The sequence below is a fragment of the Globicephala melas genome, chromosome 12, assembly GCF_963455315.2.
Source record: "Globicephala melas chromosome 12, mGloMel1.2, whole genome shotgun sequence".
Taxonomy (NCBI): Eukaryota; Metazoa; Chordata; class Mammalia; order Artiodactyla; family Delphinidae; genus Globicephala; species Globicephala melas.
The window spans coordinates 83,687,078-83,708,433 of NC_083325.1; the positions used below are offsets into that span (position 1 = coordinate 83,687,078).

General features: G+C 47.6%; 1 protein-coding gene across 9 annotated transcripts in view; it reads right to left on the reverse strand.

Moving 5' to 3' along the window:
• ASAP2 (ArfGAP with SH3 domain, ankyrin repeat and PH domain 2) overlaps positions 1–21,356 on the reverse strand; it is a 156,677-nt gene that overhangs the window by 111,786 nt on the left and 23,535 nt on the right. The window contains exon 1 of one of the 9 annotated variants that reach the window (XM_060309106.1): positions 18,975–19,412. The exons of 7 other annotated variants lie outside the window; for them this stretch is intronic. The gene's annotated coding sequence lies outside the window, so the exon portion shown is untranslated. Of the gene's footprint in view, positions 1–16,896; positions 16,965–18,974; positions 19,413–21,356 lie in introns of those variants that run through there. One more of the 9 variants, XM_060309109.1, reaches the window with a different exon arrangement.

Sequence of the window (21,356 nt, forward strand, 5' to 3'; positions counted from 1 at the left end):
AGCTGGAGGTGCCCAGAGGTGCGAAAGCATCAAGCCTGCCCCGAGCCCTGGCGTTGTACATGGGGCTCCCGGCACCAGGGAGCCTAGAGTGGTCTACACCAGGTGCCCACCGCTCCCGTGCCCTGCAGAACCGGGCCCCACACTCCTGCTCCGTTTAACCCAGGCTGCGCAGAATGCTTCAGGGGTGCGAGAGCTGAGAAGATGGCCTGGGGAAGCTCGGCATCGGCGCCTGGAGCGTGGCAGGGCCGCTTCACACGCCGGGCATCAGAAGAGTTCATTCAAAGAAACGAATCCTCCGCTAAACACACGCACAGAAGACTGCTTCCACGGCCTCGGAAGGCCGGGCATCCACAAACTGCGCCCAGCGGGGAGCAAAGCGGGGACCAGAGAGGAGGAGCCGCTGGGAAGCAGGGGAGAAGGTGCGGAGTTGAGGCCGTGGCATGGACAGAAATGGGGGACTGGCCAGGTCAGGGAAGCGAGACAGGGTGACATTCCAGAGGAGCGAGCAGCCCGGCAGGAAGAACAGGCCACAGGGCCAGGCAAGGCGGCAGGATGAGGCTGGACGTGGGGGGCGGGGAGGGGTTGGGGAGGGGGCGTGCAGGGCAGGTCCCTGTCACTGAGGGGCAGCGGGGGAGGGCGGGACGGGCAGCCAAAGGCAAGAGCAGCTCTCAGCTGGCTGAGGTGGCTTCCTGAGGGTCATTAAAGGCTGTCTATTTTCAGCATCTGGGGATGTGAGTGTTTCTCCCCAAGGAAGGGCTCTTGACCATTCGTTTTATTCTCTTTGTTCTCCATCCAAAGAAAAGAAAACTCTAAACCCCAGTAACAGAACAAGAGGGAGAGCAAGGGGCTGGTTCCCTCTGCCTAGGGGAGAGGCCCCCTCCGGCCCGCACCGGGGGGGGGGGGGGGGCACACGGCAGACCCCGCCCCTCTGACAGGACACGTGCCCGCTGCGTGCTGCAATCCCCAGGGAACTCCTAATGCTGAGTCCTGAAAACAGACACTGCATGTAGTGGTGCAGTGTCTCACAGCAGGCATGGTTTCTGCGTTTCTCAGACCAGAACGCTATCTGCTTTAAAGCTAATATGCAAAGTTTTTACTGTCTTTCAAAAAAAGCAGAGATACAAATGTACTGTTTCTTAAGAAACCTGAGGAAGCTCCCAGAGTACACAGATGTCCTGCTGGTCGAAGCCACGCAGCCCAGGCATCTGGGAAGGTCCACATTTATCACAGTGACTGGAACGATGGATCGTGCAAAACAAGGGGTGAGCATGGCGGCCGGCAAAAGGCACCATCCAAGCTCTGTCACCTACTCATACCTGTAGCCTTAGACGAGTCACTTCTCCTCCGAGGTGCCAGACGTAAGATTCTGTGAAACTATTGTCTTTAAGACAGTTTGCATTTCAGCTATCTTTCTAAGGAGGGACTACAATTGTATTCAAATACATGTGATGTAATGGATTAATTTTCCAGGGTAACTAAGAATCCTGCCCAAGCCTCTCAACAGAATCCATTCATGACTAGCTATTAACACTGTGACTAATCAGTCCTATTCCAAACGTAAAAACAAATATTTGGTAATGGAAAAAGGTAATTTTTAACTAAAAATTTCATATTTCCCTGGCTTGGACTTCTCACAATGGGAAGAAATGTAAAGTGTGTGTCAGTACAACTGACCAGAAGGTCAAAATACCAACGTGGAGATACCAGCAGTCGTGCTGCCGGTGGGAGTGACACTAAACGTCTCACATCTGTACAGCACTTTCAACACAAAGTGCTTTTACGCATACTATGGCTGGTGATCCTCAAACACAGGTAACATTATCATAACAAAGCAGAGACTAAGTGAAGTTATTTTTCCAAGGCCACAGAAGTAATGATAAAACCAAGATGCCACCTTTGTAATTTCTTTTAGTTCAAAAACAAATACTTTCACGGTATCTTAGCCTATTATTCTTTCTGACATCATGTGCTGTTTCCTTAGTCTGTTCAAGGTAAACAACTGTTAAAAAGTCAAGAAACAACAAACCAAGAAAATAAAGCTATTTTCATTTGAGGGGAAAGTTTTTTTTAAAAGTTGCAGTCATTGCATAAAGCTTATTACGTAGCTATTCTGTTCACATCGTTGTGTGAGATTTGGTTCATACCACTGTGCAAGAAACAGTCCCTGCTTTCAAAGCCTTAAAATTTCCTGAGGCAACTGAGATCTCTCAGAAACGAAGCCCCAGAGAATAAAGCCAGGCCTAGCAGCTCCTCCAGGACAGGACCCCTGACTTCTCATCTCTGAATCTCCACACCTGGCACAGTGCCTGACACCTGTGAACGCTCCATGAACATGGACTAAACCACACGCATCGCCCAGCCCGGCTAACAGGGAAAGGCTTCCTGCAGAAGGTAAACACAGTCACACCCTGAAGACAGTGGCAGTTGTGAGAAGGTGGAGGAGCCCCGGCAGGCAGGTGACACAGTCAAACAAGCAGGTCTGGGCAGCGCAGGACAATCGCCAAGGGACAGTCACGATGTGTCCCACTCACCCGTTCGACGGCTTCTTAAACAGAGTAGATTTAAAAGGTATCTTACTAGAATACAAACTGTTCAAATATATACCATCACATCCTATAAACGGGATCAACGAAACCATGAGGCTGTTTTCATTCATTTGAAATACGCCGTGTGGATGCCAGTGGCCTGTACTTGCACTTCAGTATTCTTTCAGTTACAAGATGGAGAAAACTCTGAATTGCACATATAAATAGAAACAGATGGTCGGAAACATTTTTAAAAAACAGGCCAAGATATTCTTTATTTAAACTAATTCAAAAGCTCTGAAATAGTACAAAATTTGTTTCAACTCTCTATCACTGACAGCATCTAATATCTTCTTGCCCTCCTTATCTCAAATGTGTTAGACAACAAGCACCTGAAACTTACAGTAACACTAAACCCATGTCAATATTATCATGGCATCATGGGTGGAACACTAATTTCTTCTTGCACGGCTGCCTGCTGCTTTGCCTGACATTCAACTAAAGGTGGCCCAGGCACGCAAGCACGCACGCGCACGAACACACACACACACACACGCCCCAAACACCAACTTTAACATCCTGGTGCCTGTGCTGCTGTGCTATTTTTTTCTACCTTGATCACCACAGAGCCATGCTTAGCACATAGCTAGCACTCGATAAATATTCACTAAATGAATTAATTGTGCTGCCAGGACAATCGCTTCTCCAGGGACCCTAAAACAACTCTTCTCCTAGTGCCTTCTCTGCGAACCTGTCTGACCTGTAAACGTGTTGTTGATTAGGAAGGCTGCCTGCAACGGTCATTCCATGAATCCGGGTCCACACGAGTTCCTTCATCTAAACGGCACTAAAAACAGTATCACTGTAGAGCTACGTCACTGGAGCAACGCCAGTTTATGAGTCTTCCTCAACACCTGCCGAGCTCCCTACCGACAGGCACACAAATAAATAAGTGAATTTGCACCCCTCATCAAGAGTTCAAAATGTTCCAGGTATATCACCACACTGCTAGGAGATGCAAACATTATAGTGTAAATCTTGGCTTTTGAAAACTTTTTAACAAGAGTAAACACTGAAGATAACCAACTTACATGGCCTAAGTCCCACATATAGATCAAAGAAGTTATACAGTGGCCAATAAGGACATGAGAAGATGCTGAACATCATTATCAGAGAAATACAAATCAAAACCTCAGGGAGAGGGACTTCCCTGGTGGTCCAGTGGTAAAGAATCCGCCTTCCAGTGCAGGGGACGTGGGTCCGATACCTGGCCAGAGAACTGAGATCCCACATGCCACAGGACAACTAAGCCCGCGCCACAATCACTGAGCTGGCATACCTCAACGAGACAGCCAACGTGCCGCCAACTACAGAGCCCACACACCATGGAGCCCGTGCGTCACAACTAGAGAGGCTGTGTGCCTCGACGAAGATCCCACAACTAAGATCCAATGCAGCCAAAAATAAAATAAACATGTATACACACACACACACACACACACACACACACACACACAAAGCCAGACACAAAAGGCTACATGCCGTGTGATTCTGTTTTGTTTTCAAAATTATATGAAATTCTACCAAAGACAAAACTATAGTGACATAAAGCACATCGATGACTGTGCAGGGCCAGGAGAGGAGGAACTGGAGGGCTGACCTCAGAGGGGCACGAGGTGACGGGACTCCTATTATTATGACTGTAGTGGCGGTTATATGACTGATACATGTGACAAAACTCATTGAACTGCACGCTTAAAACTTGTGAATTTTACTCTATGTGGATTATACCTCAGTTAAGCTGATTTTTAAAACTAAAACAATAACACAAAAACTTGACTATGTTTCTTTCGTAACTTTCGGTCCCATTTATTTCTTTCAAATGGCTGTTCTCAGTCCCTTAACTTGAAAAACAATGTTCAAGTCCCTAGATGTCTGGCCTCTGGATTCCCTCGTGACTGTTCCTTCACTCTCAGGACACTATTAAACACCACGGTTTACCTGAGGACAGACTGAGGCCGAGTGGAGCACAGGATCCTTTTGAGGGCTGGAGTGAACTACGGAAGCTCGGGGTAGCTGATGCAGGACTGCATGATGCCTCAATCCATCAAGTACCTTCCAAAGGCCGTTAAGATAGATTTCTCTGTATTCACTGGTTCCTCAATTACTTAAACTCGAATGCAGGTCCAGCATCATGGCCTCGGGCATCTGTCTGCCCCGCCTGCCCCAATGCCCGCTCCCAGCAACAGCGCTGGTCAGCGTCTATGCAGGGAGCGTTACTGGCTGTCTCACACTGAGTACGGCTCTGCCTCCAGCCCTTCCCTGAGGGATGTGTTCTGCAGGCTACACTCAAACGTCTCCCTGTCAGTATGTCCCAAGCACGTGGTCCGGCTCATTACAAAAAACTGATGAAAGAAACTCGATGAACTACATATGTTAATTTCTGGAAAAAAAAATTTTTTAAAGGAAAGGAAAAAATGAGAGATGCTGCCTCTCGCACCTCCTGTTCCTAAAGTCCTTCAGCTCAGTCCAGGCCCGTCCGCGGTCCTCTTAGGTGCAGGCTTCCTCCCTGCCAGTTCCCTTGCTGGACAGACAGCGGCTAATCTCCCAGCCACCCTACTCTCCGTCACAAAGCTGAAGGTCCCCAGGAGAGACGTCCGTCCCCACAAATTCAACAAGGTCGGCGCCCCCCCGTTCCCTTCACCTCCTCCCACGGGTCACCGAATCCCAGCACTCACCAGCTGGGACGGGGTGGGGGAAAGGGAAAATCAGGTGAGGTGTCAAGGACAAAATGCACATGTTACCTCTAATCATTAAACAGACGAAACCCAGTCGGCAGATACTGAGGACGAGCGGTTCTTCTGAGAACTTCTCAACCTCTGCCCAGGGCCCTGCAGCACCGTGCTTTCAGCACCCACCAGGAGGACAGCGTCCCCCTGCCTGCCCCCTGCAGAGCGCCCCCAGCACAGGAGGTGGGAGTCAGGTCCCCTCTCACCCTCAGCCTAGTTCTCAGGACCTCGGCTCCTTTCTCTTCAAAGTAAGTGACTTGGTGAAAGCCACAGGGCTCACATCCCTTCACAGAATAAAACTCTGTGATGACAGAGAGCTGCTTCCCACCATCTGACCACCTTCTTTCTCTTTTGCCTCTATCTCCACAATCGCTTTATCAACCCTCCACACCCTGTTCCTATGGACAACTGTTCCCTGAAGAGCCGTGGGTGTTCCTGCCTGCCCCACTCCCCCCCACACCGTCCTCTTATTAAAATCCTTCAGAGCCCTCAGAATCCACCAAGATGCCACCCTCCCTGAGAAGCCTTCCCATCCCCCCGTTCTCCCCAGATCCCTGATCCTACCTCTTGGAGAACACCTACCTTCACCCTGCCTTGTTTTATTGTTCATTGGTGAAAAACTGTCTTCCCCACTAGATGCCAGGTTTCTTGAGGGTAAGGCACGTGTCTTACCTACTTCTGACCCCTACAATGCTGGGCTCGGTGCTTTGCTCATGGATGGCCCAAGATGGCTGCATTTGATTTAATCTCCATGGCCCCTTTCACCTCCAGCAGTTATTGTTTGATCCTATGAGCCAGGTTAACAGGAAGAGATGCAACATCTCAGAGGCGGAGAGGCGGCCCCTCCGTCCCGGCTCTGATTTATAGGTCCTGAGCACCACAGCCCACCCCTGTTCCTCTCTTAGGCGCTGACTGCTTTCAACTGTGTCTGATGGCTATCCGTGGACTCAGTTTAAACAAAACCCCACCACACTGTATTCTTCTTGGGGGCCAGGCAACGTGTCCCCCATCCTTTTATACCAACTGTGGAATGGGAAACCACTTTACGCATTCCAGAGCTTGTTACGTGATTAAGACCGAGGCCTTGATCGCTGCACGGGGCCCCGGGTCTGACATCCCCACAGTTGTGCATGGCTCTGGGCGCTGCCAGAACTCCGAGGTTCTGGAAACGACGGCGCAGTGAGCCTGCTTTGGATTTCTTGTTCCTTCCCCCTGCCCCTAATGTCTGTGGTCAAACACCACAAGCTGAATTATTAGTAACAACTACCATGTGTGTGGCATACCTTACAGATTACAGAATGCTATTCGACAAACCTTAAGTGCCCACTGTGTCAGGCAGCATGCTAAATGCTAAAAATGATGAGGAAGGAGTTTCAGCCCCAAGAAGACCACGTGTACCATTTCAACTTCAATAACAACCCTAGAAGGCAGTTAGCATAGGTGCCATTTCCCTCATTTTACAGATGGTGAAACTGAGGCTCAAGAGATGAAGTAAAATTTCTAAGTAAGAAAAACAGTACAGACGGGAAGAGATGTAAACTCGGATGTGACCCCCGACTCCGGCCTTCCCCCCACCATGGTGCGCAGCCTGACGTGCCTGTGCTCTCTTCACAGACCACGGGCACAACCAGCCCAAACAAGAACCCAGAAGGTCGGCAGACTGGTTTCCAGGGCACCCCTCTGTGACCAGGGCCCTCAGGCATCCCCTGCAGAGAAGCAGCACAGCCAGCTCGACTCAGCCCACGCGGGCTCCAGCCTCACACAGCGTCCACCTTCTGGGCTCCACGGCACCACCTGCGCTGCTCCATCCCGTGAAGGCCCGACGTACAGTCCACGTGACACCTGTCATTTCCTTCCCAGGAATTCTCCACATGATCTCGGCAAGGTCCTTCCAGAGGACACTCCTGGCAGGGCCCCAGGGGAGTGTGTGCGGCAGACACGGCCTTATGACATCCCCTCAAATCACTCCCCACCTGAGTACGAGGAGAGTCTAAACGTGTGGTTCCGGTTTCTGAGTATAAAACCCTTCAGACACCATCATCATCACGGAAATGAAAATTGCTACGGGAGGAGAGCTCTGCCACCCGCTTTGGAGACACGAGGGCAGACGGGGCAGACAGAGAGAGGGTTCAGGGGCAGGGCTAAGCCACAGACCCCAGTGCACAGAGCAAGTTCACTCCACATTTAAGGTCCTCTCAGGGCAGGATCTTGAGACCAAAGCCTCACAGCAAAAGAACAAGGCATTAGGCCCCATCGGCTGTAAAGAGGGAAGAAACCTGGGTCACGCAGACACCCAAGGGCCAGCCTGGCTCCACCACTAACTGCCTGTGTGGCCCTGGCCAAGCGACAGCTTCTGAGCCCCTGCCTGGGTGGGCTGACCCATCGCAGAACTCGCCACTGTCCACAGGAATGCTGAAGCGAAATTTCTTCTAGACCTAACTTCTAGGCGTCTATGCTTCTATGCACATGGGGGTGGGGGGGATTACAAAAGTCCAAGGACAGCATTATTTAACACAAACTTCATTCTCTGGATTCAGGGACAGGAAGAACTCTCAGTGACAGATGAACGCAAGAACCAGTCTCACTCGACACCGATGCTGAGGCCCTGGCGGAGCGGACCACAGCAGCCATGGCCACTCTGGTAAGGAGACACTATCAATAACATCCCTGGTTGAAAACAGGGTGCCTGACCGTAAAGAGCTTATAATCTAATTGAAGTACACAACCTACATATCAAATGGTCTAGGAAAATTCACCAAGTAACTGACTAGTAGACACAAGGGGATGTTAAAACGGTCTAGGAAAATTCACCAAGTAACTGACTAGTAGACACAAGGGGATGTTATTGCTAGAAACAGAGTGAACAGCAGGGAAACGGCAAATTCCCACACCCAACGAGCACCCGCATCTGATGCCTTCCGGTCAGTGTCTCACGAATTCTCCTGGTGACCCTCTGAGCCAGGGGGTATTACCCTTATTTTACAGAAGAAGAAACTGAGGCTCAAGCAGTTAACTCTCATTGGGTCACCCAGCAAGTAGGTGTTCACACCCTGGACTGTGACCCCACAGCTCACCGTCTAACATTTTCATCAAACTTGAAAAATTAAGAGTTCTACATAAAGTGATTATCTGCGGGGAAAAAATGACACCAAAATATCAAAGGTTTTTTTTTTTTTTAAACCATCTTGGTTGGAAATCCCAGAGAAACAAATTTTATATTGTCCTGTTTTCTTAAACAGAGACGCGAGTGCAATTCTGCCTTAATTCTCAGGATCGCTGGGAGCACCAAGGACTGTGACAGCCTGGACGGGCAGCGTGGGAAGCAGGACCGCTGGCCCCCGCACCTCGTGGCCCCGCCCAGGTGCTGTATTCTCCCCTCCCCGTCAGCTGCCGTCCTCGGCACCTACCCTCTGGCCTGGACCCTAGGGCAGCTGAGAGAGGCCTCTGCCGTTGACCTCCGGTTCCTGGATATGTTCCAGATGCTAAGTGTCTGACCTCTAGATAAGTGGGGCATAATTATGCCTAAGAGCTGGGAGAGTGTGCGTGTGTGGAGGAGAGTGGGGAATGGAGCCAGAGAGGGACAGTTTCCTGGACCAGAGAGACTATGTGAGGAGGGGCACTGTTTGCATGTGCAAAAAATAACAGTGATAGTGCCCACTCACTGAACACCCACTCTGTGCCTGGCACTGAACCACGTGCTCTAGGAACACGGTTTCCTTTAACAACTGACTTAGCGTCATTCCCAAATTTCAGAATGAGGAAGTTGAGGACCAGACTGAGCTTTCAGAACCAAAAACGCATGAGCCAGTAAGCAGTGGCGGTGAGATGTGAACCCTGCAACGCAAACACCAACGCCCGTCCACGTTCCTTGCACTGTCTCATGCTCGCTTAAAAACCCTTCTGACAGAAGCAGCCAGCAAAGCCATAGAAGCACTCGGATCAAAAAGCTCAAGTGACACATGAGGTAACAAGGTCGATGAGGCCAACATCCCATCAGGCAGGCAAACTGCTAAGCCATCACCTGGTGCGGGTGAGGACAGCGGACCGTCTGAGGCTCCCCCGTCGGAGGCACCTGGTGACCTGGAACCCTGCCGAGGTGGCGCCTCTCCGGCAAAGGGCAGGGGAGTCTCTCTAACTGAGGGCAGAGAGCTCAGCCTCATCAAGACGCCCAGCGGCTGCTACCTCAACACCAGATCCGTGCAGCTCGTGAACAGACAAACCGCTGTCCCACAGAAGAGCCTTCTCCTCAATTAAAAACACTACTGGCCGCTGGTCCTGCACACACGCACGCAGGCTTGTGCGGAAGCCATGAACCTCCCGGGGACGAGCCTTTCCCACGCAGAGGGGCCACCGCGGCTAAATGGTGGGATGTAAAGAAGACAAGGACCGGCAGCGCGGAGGACGGAGAAGCGAGGAAGGCGTATCGTACTAAGAAGCACTGAGGTGAAGGCATTTTAGTTTTTTAAAATATTCTGGACCCAGGATGAAACCTTATATACAGTTGAAGGATTAAAAGTTTCACACAGTTCACCTGCTCAGCAGCATCCGGGTTACTGAAAAGATACATGCACATCAAAAGGCGGTTGAGTCTGCCTATCTTAAACGGGTAGGGAGTATGGGTCTGAAGAGACTTAGAGAATCTCATCCAGCTTTTCACTCACAAATGTAAAGAGTTGCCCGAAGTCAAGTAGTCTCTCAGGAGCAGATCCAAGGCCCCCAAACCAGGTCTCCTGGCGCCCAAACCAGAGCTCCTTCCCGGCCCGGGACGTGACCCTCCTGTCCCTTACTGAACTTAAATAGCTTCCTCCTCTATACACTAGCTCAGAGTTGCGACTCTCAGTAATCAAAGGTGGGCTCGCTCTTCCTGCGTCTGGGTCTCAACAACCGCAACAAAATATTCCTTAAGAGCCAGTCGCGTCCCGGGCTCCGCTTAGGGCACCGGGGAGCTGGTGGCAGACAAAACAAAGTCTCTGACCCCACAGAGTGTCCAGTGTCGTTCCAGTGGAGACAGAAAATAAAGCGGCATGCACGGGGCACAGCACGCCAGACGGTGACGACTGCAAAGCAAGAGCATCGTGGCGCTCCCCAAGGCAGGGGCTTCTGTATCCTCTGCTCACTGCTGCACCACCAGCTTCCCCCAGGTGCTCCATGAATATTTTCTGACTGAAGGGACACAGAGACAGTGAAGAGCGGTGCTAGTTCAGACAGGAAAGTCAGGAAGATGTGATATTTGAGCAACACGTGCAAAAAAGACGTTAACAACTGCGTTACAGGTGGCGATTGCCACTACTTCAAGAAACGACCAAAAATAAATGAATGGCTAATCTCTCGGGGCTTGTTTTTACAGAACGCTCCACACTCAGCACGGTGAGGGTCTGAGCCGGCACTGAATAAAGTGACTGGCCCTGCAGGCCGGCTGCGCTTCAGCTGCGCCCCCACCCCCAGGCGTCCAGGAGCGGCAGCAACACGGCATCCACACCACAGTCATCAAAGGGTCTAGAAAAAAACGGCCTCCCCAGCAAAGGCAGTGCTAGTCTTTCTCTGACCCCCAAGCTCTTGTCCGGGAGGATTCCTGCTCTTTGTACAAAAATCAAGCATAGTGCCCGCGACCTCTATTAATAACGATAATATTATCACCACCACCTAGTACGGAACCCTGACCGTGGCTGCATACTGCAGGAGGCATTTAACTGCATTATTACATTCGAGAAACTCCCAACAATCTGCAGAGTGCGAAGCAAAGTGAACTTGCCCCAGGCCACACTACCAATAAGAGGTGAAAGTTGACACCCATTCCCCGGGCTGTATGACTTATGCCTTGACCTTCTATATCACAGTTAGGAGCTCACTTAATGCTGGCAAAACGCAAACAAACTCAAGCACCATCAAAACTAGCAGTTTATTTCTGCAGAAAGCCTAAATACCCAAGTCTAAGCCATACTGTTCATGACGTTTTACAAAGGACCCAGTGAACACGTTCTTCCTTCATGTCACACATTCCAATTAAACGGTAAATAAGAACACGTTAAATCCATCCCCTGCTCTTTGTATAAACACTAATGGGTGCCTGGGAAAGATTCAGGACACGGTCATAAAGCATCATCTACACTGTGGCACCACCTGAGAGCCCATTAGTGGTTCTGTCCTCCAACCAAAGACCAGAGCCACTGAGGCAAAGAGCTTAATAGGAAATGTGCCTCAATTCAGCGTGCTGTCAAGTCCCTCCCATGAGTGTTAACCACATAATCCCTGCTGGGAGCTAGAAATGTGTTCTCATAAAGGGCTCTCTGTTCTAGCCCCATCATAAAACCCTAGAACTTTATTTCTGGATCTTACAGAACCCCCTCTGCCTATGTAGATCAACAGGCCCTTGATATTCCAAAAGCAAGCATTTTGACTTAATCTTAATGGCCTGTTGAAGCCTCAATAGCTTCAAATTCTTTAATGATGAGTTTATGTAAAAGCAATTTTCCCACTAATTCCCAAAAGGAAACTTCATATTTCATAAAAACTAACACACGTGCACCACCACTTATTTTGAGGAACCAATTTTGCTGGCTATTTTTACCACATTATTTCCTAATTACATTTATTTGTCCCTTACAACTAGACTGTGAGCCTTGGAAGGTCCATATTTATACCATTCTCAGCAACTAGCACAGTATACAGCCAAACTGCCTGATGAGTAAGTGAACAAGTGAATGAATGAATACACACCAGAGTGACCTAGATAATATCCATTCATTCTGCCTCAAATTAGTCCAGGTACAAACAAAACAAGCTTTAGCTCCTCTAAGCGGACCCTACCTCCCTGAAAAATATACTGTATCTTTGATTTTCCACCTAACTCGATCTTGAAAGTATTTTAATTAAAATTCATCTGTATGACACAGTAAGCAGATGCTTTTTGAAAAAATATCATTTTAACAGTTCCTTCTCTGATTTGGTCACATTTTCCATCTGAGTTCCTATACCAACTATGATTATAATTTATGAAAAAAAATGTGCATTATAAAATTGTTTCAAGGCTCACTGGGGCAAATCCTTCCTGCTGTTGGAAGCCGAAGTACAAACCTTTGTCAATCCATATGCCTTCTCTCCATCATACCTGACACCGTTATTCAGGGTCAGCCAAAATAAAGAAAATACACAAGATTGCTTGTGTATCTTTTATGAGAAAAAAATTTGTTTTTTATGTTACTGTGCCCCGGTTACATCCAAGCAGCCAATGCTCACCAAGGTCTCATACCTAATGGTCTGAACATATGTTAACAGTCTCACCTGACAATCATTACACAATCGAAAGCTGCTTCCCCAATAACATGCTGCCCCATGGAGGGTAATTTTCCTCCACAAAGGAGGGAGGAAAAGAAAAAGCTGAAACAGAAAAAAATGATTTAAAAAAAAAAAAAAAAGATAAAACGGTGACCAACTGTGGATTTTCTCCTTGAATCGATCCTGGAACTACAAGGAGGCACAGGCCTTTGGATCCCCTCCTTCTAATAGTGACCTAGCCACCAGCTACTCTCCCCAAAGGCTTCAGAAGGAAGGCTCAGAAAACAGAAGCCACACTCTGTTCCAACACAAGATGTTCATTCCAGGCCAGGCTGAAAGCACACCATGCACCCATCGCCACCAGGCTGAAAACAGCTGCTACAGTGCTGGGACTAGTCACCGTTTGCAGCATCCAATCTCCCAAGGGCTGATCCTCCCAGAAGAAAAGACTTAGAAAAGCAGATCTCCAGAGGTTACTGTAAAACCTTAGTGCACGGATTCAACAAACATTTACCTTGCACGACCCATGTGCTGGAAGAACAACTGACAGTCTCAACAAGGGACTGAGCCTGCGCTTCCCATGATCCAGGCCAGGTTAGATTTTATCTGTAAACCACCAAAACACGCTCCCATGAGGTCACAGTCCAAACAGAACGCCTGTCACTACTGTCTGGCCAAAAACATAAAGTTTCATTCCAGCACAGAACACAGACCTCTGGCCTCACTTCCAAGACAAGAAACACACACACACACACACACACACACTGAACACCTGTGAAATATACCTTGTACCTTCATCTCCATTTTTTTCATATGAGGAAACAAGAGCTAAAAAAAGATTAACCACCTTGCCCAGAAGTACAAAGCTACCAAACAGCAGAATCAGGTCTGACATTCACACGTGCCTGTCCAATAACAAAGTTCTTAACCTGTCTAATATGCTACTCTAAACATTAAACTTACTTGGATCCTAACACTTGCCACCAGGGAATCCTCTGTCTGCTGGCCCTTAGTCCTTTTTCTGCCTGTTGAATTCATCCTGTAAGGCCTAGGTCATTTCTTTCTCTCTTCTCCCCTTCCTTGATCTAGCATAGTGTCTGGCATGACGCAGGGGCTTAAGACATGTTGGCTGTGTCCACAATAGGAAAATTATGGGACACATTTTTGTTGAGGCATGAGCATTTACTTAAACCAACTCCAGCTTTGCGTAAGGAACTCATAATCACACCGTGACTTAGCATACACGGTGGCAATAGGCGATGGCTTACCAGAAAACGTCTCACTGAAAACTATTAGGCAAATAAAGAGTTAATGTTTTACATGCATAACAGTTCAACCCAAATTCTACAATACCAGCATCATTGCTTAATACCGATAAAATATCTTCCTGGATATATGGTGAATTAAGAAAGAAGGTTGTTGTTCATTAAATAAATATGTGAGCTAGCAATATTTAGTTTTGGAATGTATTCTTATACTCATCCTGATATTCAGACAGGTTTGTGAAGACAAACTATGAAAATCTTGGCTACATTGCTCTAGAAAATAGTCTAGTTTCACACTGACTTAATTCCTTTCCATAAACCACCCCCATAATAGTAATACTACAGGGAAAAGAACTCAACTTGGAAATGAAAGACCTGGATTCAAATCTAGCCCTGCTTCTCATCAGCTATGTGACCTTGGGAAAGTTACTTCAACCTCTCCCTCAGTACCCTCTGTAAAAAATGAGGATGCTGCCTATGTAAAAGCTTTGTTCCAGTTATATGGGTCCAAATGGTTGGCATATAAATAAATGTTGCTCAGTTAAAGTCAGGTGAAATGGAATTACTTCTCTTACCCTCCAAGAAGCAGGACCTCAATTTCATTTGTAAAATGAAGGAAATGGTACCTATGCCTTTGGGTTGTCATGGCAATTAAGAGGTCATATTAGACTAGTATCTGGCATAGAATAAAGGTTACGGAAAGATATGTTGTTATTCTTTCCCACACACGTGGCTTCATGTGACTCAAAATACAATGAAATAGTAAAAAGGTTAACTGAGTTATACTTAAACAGATGTGACCCCACAGGCGAGATTATTTATGAAGAGTCATTGCTGTCAAGGACTCTGAATGTACTGTAATACAATTACGAAGTGCGGCTAGGAGGAGGTGTGGAGAAAAGAGAACCCTCCTACAATGTTGGTGGGAATATAAATTGGTGCAGCCACTGTGGCAAACAGTCTGGAGGTTCCTGAAAATAATAAAAACAGAGTTGCCATATGACCCAGCAATCCCACTCCTGGGCATACATCCGGAGAAAACTCTAATTCAAAAAGACACATGCACCCCAGTGTTCATAGCAGCACTATTTACACTAGCCAAGACATGGAAGCAGCCCAAATGTCCATTGACAGATGAATGGATAAAGAAGATGTGGTGTATATATACACATATACACACACACACACACACACACACACACACACACACACACACACACAAATGGAATACTACTCAGCCAGAAAAAAAGAATGAAATAATGCCATTTGCGGCAACATGGATGGACCTAGAGATTAAGTCAGATTGAGAAAAACAAATATCATATGATATCACTTATATGTGGAATCTAAAATATGATACAAATAACTTACAAAACAGACTCACAGACACAGAAAACAAACATGTTTACCAAAGGGGAAAGGGGGTATGGGGAGGGGTAAAGTAGGAGTTTGGGACTAGGAGATACAAACTACTATGTACATAAAATAGGTAAACAACAAGGTCCTACTGTATAGCACAGGGAACTACACTCAATATCTTGTAATAAACCATAATGGAAAAGAAAAAAAAAATGAAGTACAGCTAATCCTCAAATCCCAATATGATGACACAAAATCTGTGCTTACCCTACAGATAAGGCTTCTGTACCAAAGGGTAGTCACGGCATTAAAAATGTAATGTAACTCACCACATTAACAAGCTAAAAAAGGAAAACCATATGGTCATTTCAATAGATGCAGAAAAAGCATCTGACAAAATTAAACACCCATTCATGTCGGAAAATTCTCAGCAAACTAGAAATAGAAGAGAACCCGATAAAGGGCTTACAGAAAATACCTACAGCTATGTCATATTTTATAATGAAAGACTGAATGCTTCCCCTTAAGATCAGGAACCAAGCAAGGATGTTCGCTCCCCCCGTGACTGCTTGACATTGTACTGGAGTCCCCAGGAGTGCAATAAAGCAGGAAAAATAAGGCAAACAGGAAAAGAAGAAGGTAACACTTGTTATTCAGAGATGACATGATCATCTGTGTAGAAGGTGCCAAGAAATCTACAAAAAAGCTACAAGAACCACCAGTAAGTCAGCTTAAAGCAGGAGGAAACTTTTGGGGGTGATAGTAGTGTTTTAGTGACAGTAGTGGTGATGATTAAATGACTATTTGTCAGAGTTCATTGAATAGTACTCTTAAAATCGGTACATTTTATTACACGTAAATTACACCACAATGAAGCAGACCACAGCAGGAAACACTCGGCCACTCCTCACTCGCAGGCTGCAGACCTGCACCCTCCTCCCCACATGAACACAACACTGTACTCAGAAGACCTGAAATGCTTCAAGCGTTGTGGTTTCCCCGCCTTGAGGAGGAATTTCTGACTTGTAAATCAGAAAACGCTCTTGAGAAAGTCATTTTAAGTAATTCAGGGATAAAACAACTTCCACACAAGGTCTAAGTGATCAAGATTCCACACAGCCTGATGAGACACAGCTTTGTAAGGTGAACGTGGCTGCAGCCAACGACGCTGTGCATGGAGTCCGTGTGTTTACAAAGACCTGGAATGTTAGAACCCAAAGTGTCACATCTCAAGGGGCCCCAGTCTAGCTCTCTGGTGTTACTGATAAGGAAACTGAGGTTCCAAAAAGAAGGAGTGACTACCTAAGTTGCCCAAGAGAACACAGAAGTTTCTACCGAAGACCAGGAGATGAATTTTTTTTTAAATTTGGACAAACAGCAAAAAGCAGCACTGTGTAACCTGAACGTGTAGCTTATGTGCACAGTTAGTAAACAGCACACGTGAAAGGTCACTAAGTAGCCTGCTGGGGAGCAATACCAGGGGTGCTGGAGACTGGATTCAAACCCAGTATCGGAGGCAAGAGCCACCCACTCCCCGCCTCACTGAACCACCTCCCAGTCGCGGAAGAGGGAAAACCGCGGAAAGCACACACAAGACACCCACGCGAGACGTCGCCTGAGCTACACACCTGCCCGCAGAACCGGACACGTGGGACCACAAGGTAGACACAGAATGCCGCTCACCTTGAACTTGTCCACCGTACTGCTCGCTTTTAGTTTGGAATAGGTGTAAGACTACTATCTGACCGTCCACTGGTTTTTCTCAGGGCAACCACTCCCCAAATCAAAGGCAGAATACTGAGAGTCTCCGGCGTGCTACGTGCTTTTTACCAGAGGAGCAAGACTGGTTCCCATCCTTCCTGGCGGCTCAGAACCCAGCCTTTCAATCACACGGTTGACAGACGAGATACTTCCTAAACGCTTGCAGAAGGAAGAAGAATCATCCTAACCTTCCCAAAGATATCAAGTGTGTTTTTATCAAAAATTCACAGTATATGTGAGAAAGGTCTCAATCCAGCCTCAAGACTTGAGGCATTGTTAAAACTTCTCCATTTTCACTTACTTTTGAAAAGCAAAAGCCAGAAAGCAACATTAACAAACAAAGCATGTACAAAACAGGGATTTTTCCCTTTTTTTTTTAAGGCTTCTACCCACGCAAGCCAGAAACTTGTGTGTTTTCCTGACTTCCCACCCCTTCCTCAGCCGCCACGGCCAAGAGGTCACCGAGACCTGTCTGTCCCTCCTGCCTATTTCCTCCCTGTCCCCTGGCTCCTGCCCAGGCGCAGAACTCGTCCTCTCGAATCGGAACTAGCCTCCCCTGGTCTGTCTGCCTGTCTCCCCGCTTCCAGCCTCAGAGGGATCTTTCTGACTCAGACCTTGCCCCGTCCCTGCCCTTTCGCTCAAAAGCCTGCCACACCTCCCCACCAAGAACAGGATAAAGTCTAAGCTCTCCAGCTTATGGCAGAACTTTAATTAAGAGATAAACCAGAAGTCAACACATTCTCAGAAGCAAATGAACACCTTTTATCCGACCCAGGAAAGGAGAAAGAAAAGCAAGAGAAAAATGGATTTTAATTCTGCTGGAAATAAATTATAGTTCCAAATTTTAAAGGCAGGCCATTTCAAAAAAAAAAGTAAAATGTGTCATGTATCTCTCACACATATTGGGCTGGCCAAAAAGTTTGTTCAGGTTTTTTGTAAGATGGAAACATCCGCAACATCTTAGGGCAAAACCCGAACGAACATTTTGGCCAAACCAATACATACACACACATAATAATGGGGTAATAGGTTGCCTTTTTATTTTTTTTAATTCTATCAATCTTCATATTTCCCTTCACCTTTCCAGTGAAAAGTCTTCCTATTTTTATAGATACCGAATTAAGATTTTTAAGGGCAGATAATTATAAAAGTAAATTACATTCAAGCTCTTTACATCAGTACTAAGGCAGTTTTAATTTTATTAATCTTCATATCATAAAAGTAAGCTATCAAACCATACCCCAACCCTTTGGCATTCTGCACGGCACAAGGTTAAAGGGTAGAAAAAAAATAATACAGGCAGAGATGAGAACATGTCAGGAGTTTAAGTGGATCGGCATTTTAATGCCACTCTTTGAAGGTCTCAACTGACTTAATACACCTGAGTTCGCTGAAATCACGATTTTCACTTCACGGCACTTGATTAAGCTTCAGCTTATGAAAATTTCTAAATCATCTTCATCCTGTCCAACTTAAAAAGAAACTCAGGCCCACCAAGACCCTCCTCCTCCTTTCCCGAGGGAACCAGAGCCAAGAGCAGCTGGGGTGCAGAGGACTGTCCCCCCTTCGCCCTCCAAGCCTCCCAGTACTTGACAACCTTCCAGCCCAAGGGCTCCCCGCGCCGCACTCGTGACACCCGGGGCCTCCCTGTGCACGGGAGGGTGTTCAGCAGCATCCCTGGCCTCCGCCCACTGATGAAACAATCAAGCTCATCTCTGGACCTTGCCACAAGTCCCCTAGGAGGCAAAACTGCCCAGGCCGAGCACCTCTGTTCTAGCCTCCTCCGACTGCCTTCGCCATTCGAGGGAGGGCACCACCGCCTCATGCTCCAACGACGTTCTCCGGGTACCACCACCACGGCCACCCTCGGGGTTCAGGCTCTGACAAGACAGCCTGACTTGCTTCTTAAACGTTCCCACCATTCTGCCACTGGGCCCAACCCCACGTCACAGCGGCCAGCCCCTCCCACACCAGCGCCCACTCCCCCGGGGAAGCCTCACCTGCCCTCTCCACGGCTCAAGTTCAGCTTCTCCTATTTTTCTATTATTTCACTGCCTGATGTCCCGAGCTTTCCAATCAGACTGCCAAAAGGCCTTGGGCCATACAAAAGAGAGCCACTGCGTGATGATTTAAAACATCCGGGCTCTGTTAGAACGAGGAAGGCCTACAATAAAAACTGAAGTAACAGCAGTTCATGGTAAAATCAGACCATCCAAGGAAAGGGCCAGCTGATTCCACACTGCGTGTGCTCTGTCTGTGCTCAGAGCCTTTGCTGCTCCTCTACTTCTCATAACAACGCTCTGAAGCAACTCCGTCCAGGGCACCTGGCGCGTAATCCATCACGTGGCACCAGGCCACCCTGGCGCACGCGAATGAAGTCAGGCCATCCGTTAGGTGCAGAAGGTCATCTAACTCAGTCAGGTTCAAGACTCCAGGCCCCATCTCTAATCTGATTAATCCCATCATCAGTCACTGTAGCCACAGACAGATCCCTGCTTACAACACAAGAGGAAAACTTCCAGTTGGCACACATCAGGTCGAGGCACTGAAACACCGCATCTGGAGAAATCCAGCTCATCGGGAGAGACGGGTACGAGGCAGGGTGAGGGCTGTGGGTTTTGTGGGGGAAGCAGAAGAGCAGAGTCACCTCCCGCCTGCACCACCCATCACCAGGCGCACACTTCACACCATCCTCCAATTCCTCCTCAACACTTCCCCAAACAGGATGTGTCCCAGCAATGAGTCACGAAAAATAGGGTATTTCTAGAAATCCACAGGAAAGAAGGTGTGGGAGAAAATTTCTAAAGAGAGGGAACAAAAAGACAATATGCAAAGCTAATTAAGCACTCACAAGGCCGGAAGTGGGCTCTGCTGGGCCAGCGGCGACCTGGCCACGCGGTGCTGGCCAGCCCTTCATCTCATTCCTCCCTCTGCTCCACTCAGGGTCCAGCCCACTGGACCCCCAACAGACCCACCTTCCCGCACCTTGTCACGTCTCCCATCTAGTCAAACCCTGGGCTTTGTAACCAGTTAGAGCCCCAGCCTCTGGATCTATCAGATGGGACGGTGACTGCTTCACAGATGGTGAATCAGTGCCATGCCTGTCCTCCCTGCCCCCTTCACGAAGGCTTCCTAGGCCTCACAGGAAGCAATTTTTGTTATCAGTGCTCTGAAAGACACCTAGCACACGTTACTCTGTATTAGTATAATTTGTGTACCATCTTATCTCCCTCCGCCAGGCTGGAGTAGCGGCGCCAGCTGCCATGAGCCCTCGCCATGTGACAGGCACTGGGCTAAATGTTCTACCTGGGTTTTCTCACTTAATTCTCACACCAATCCTGTACCTAGGCAGTATTATGATCAGTTCTCCCATTTTATGGATTTAGGAAGCTCAAGCTTTGAAAGCTGAGAGGCAGCATAGATAGTGTCATGATGAAAAGCATGAACTCAAGAGCCACAGTATCTGGGGTTGAAATTCTGGCTTTCTCACTGCCTAGCTCAGTGATCCTGGGAAAGTTACTTAATCTCTCTGCGTCCCAGTTTCCTCTTCTTTAAACGCAGGGATGACAAGAGTACCTACCCACAGGGTCGTCCTAAGGACTAAACACATTTAACATTTGTTAAGCACTTAGTGCCTGGAGCAGTAAGCGTTATGTGTTTGTTAAACATACATTAGTCAATGAGCCCATCTGCCTGTGGTCACACAGGCATTAACTGGTGAAATCAGTAGTCAAGTCCAGGTCCAAGTGGCTTCAAAGCAGAGGCTCTGATCACTGCATGGGCTCAGGAGTAACAGAAGCTCCTCACGGGAATGAACCATTTCATCTCTGTATTCCTGCAAAGCTACTGGTCCCAGGCCACCATGCAAGTTTTCGAAGTGTCGTGTTACTAAAGGAGGGAAATCTGAAGAATTCATGAAAAGGTGTCTCCGAAAAGAGATTATCAACACCGAAGAACTACCAGGCCTGAAAAAGAAAAAAGTACAAAAAGCATAGCAGCCTCTCATCATGGTAACCCTATAATCTGGATAACCATTCCAAGTATGTTTAGTTTGGAGGCCTTAACAAATAAATAAATTTCCACAAGGCAAGAGTACAAACCAGAAAACAGGGTGACAGAGCAGGTGGTAACCGTTGCTTCTCAATTCCTTCACCACCTGACGAGACTCTTCAAAGTCCCAACAGAATACCAGCTTTCGTCACAACTGTCACAAAGACGTCAGATCCCTATAGCCAAAGCAACCCTGGGGGTTAACCTTCCAGCCGTCTTGGACAATAATTAATTCACTCACAGAGTTTGAAAGCCATGTCTGTGAACTGCTCTAACTCAAAACTGCTTTGGTCCCTGCAGGTAAAAGAAATGAGGAGCAGCATCCTCCACTC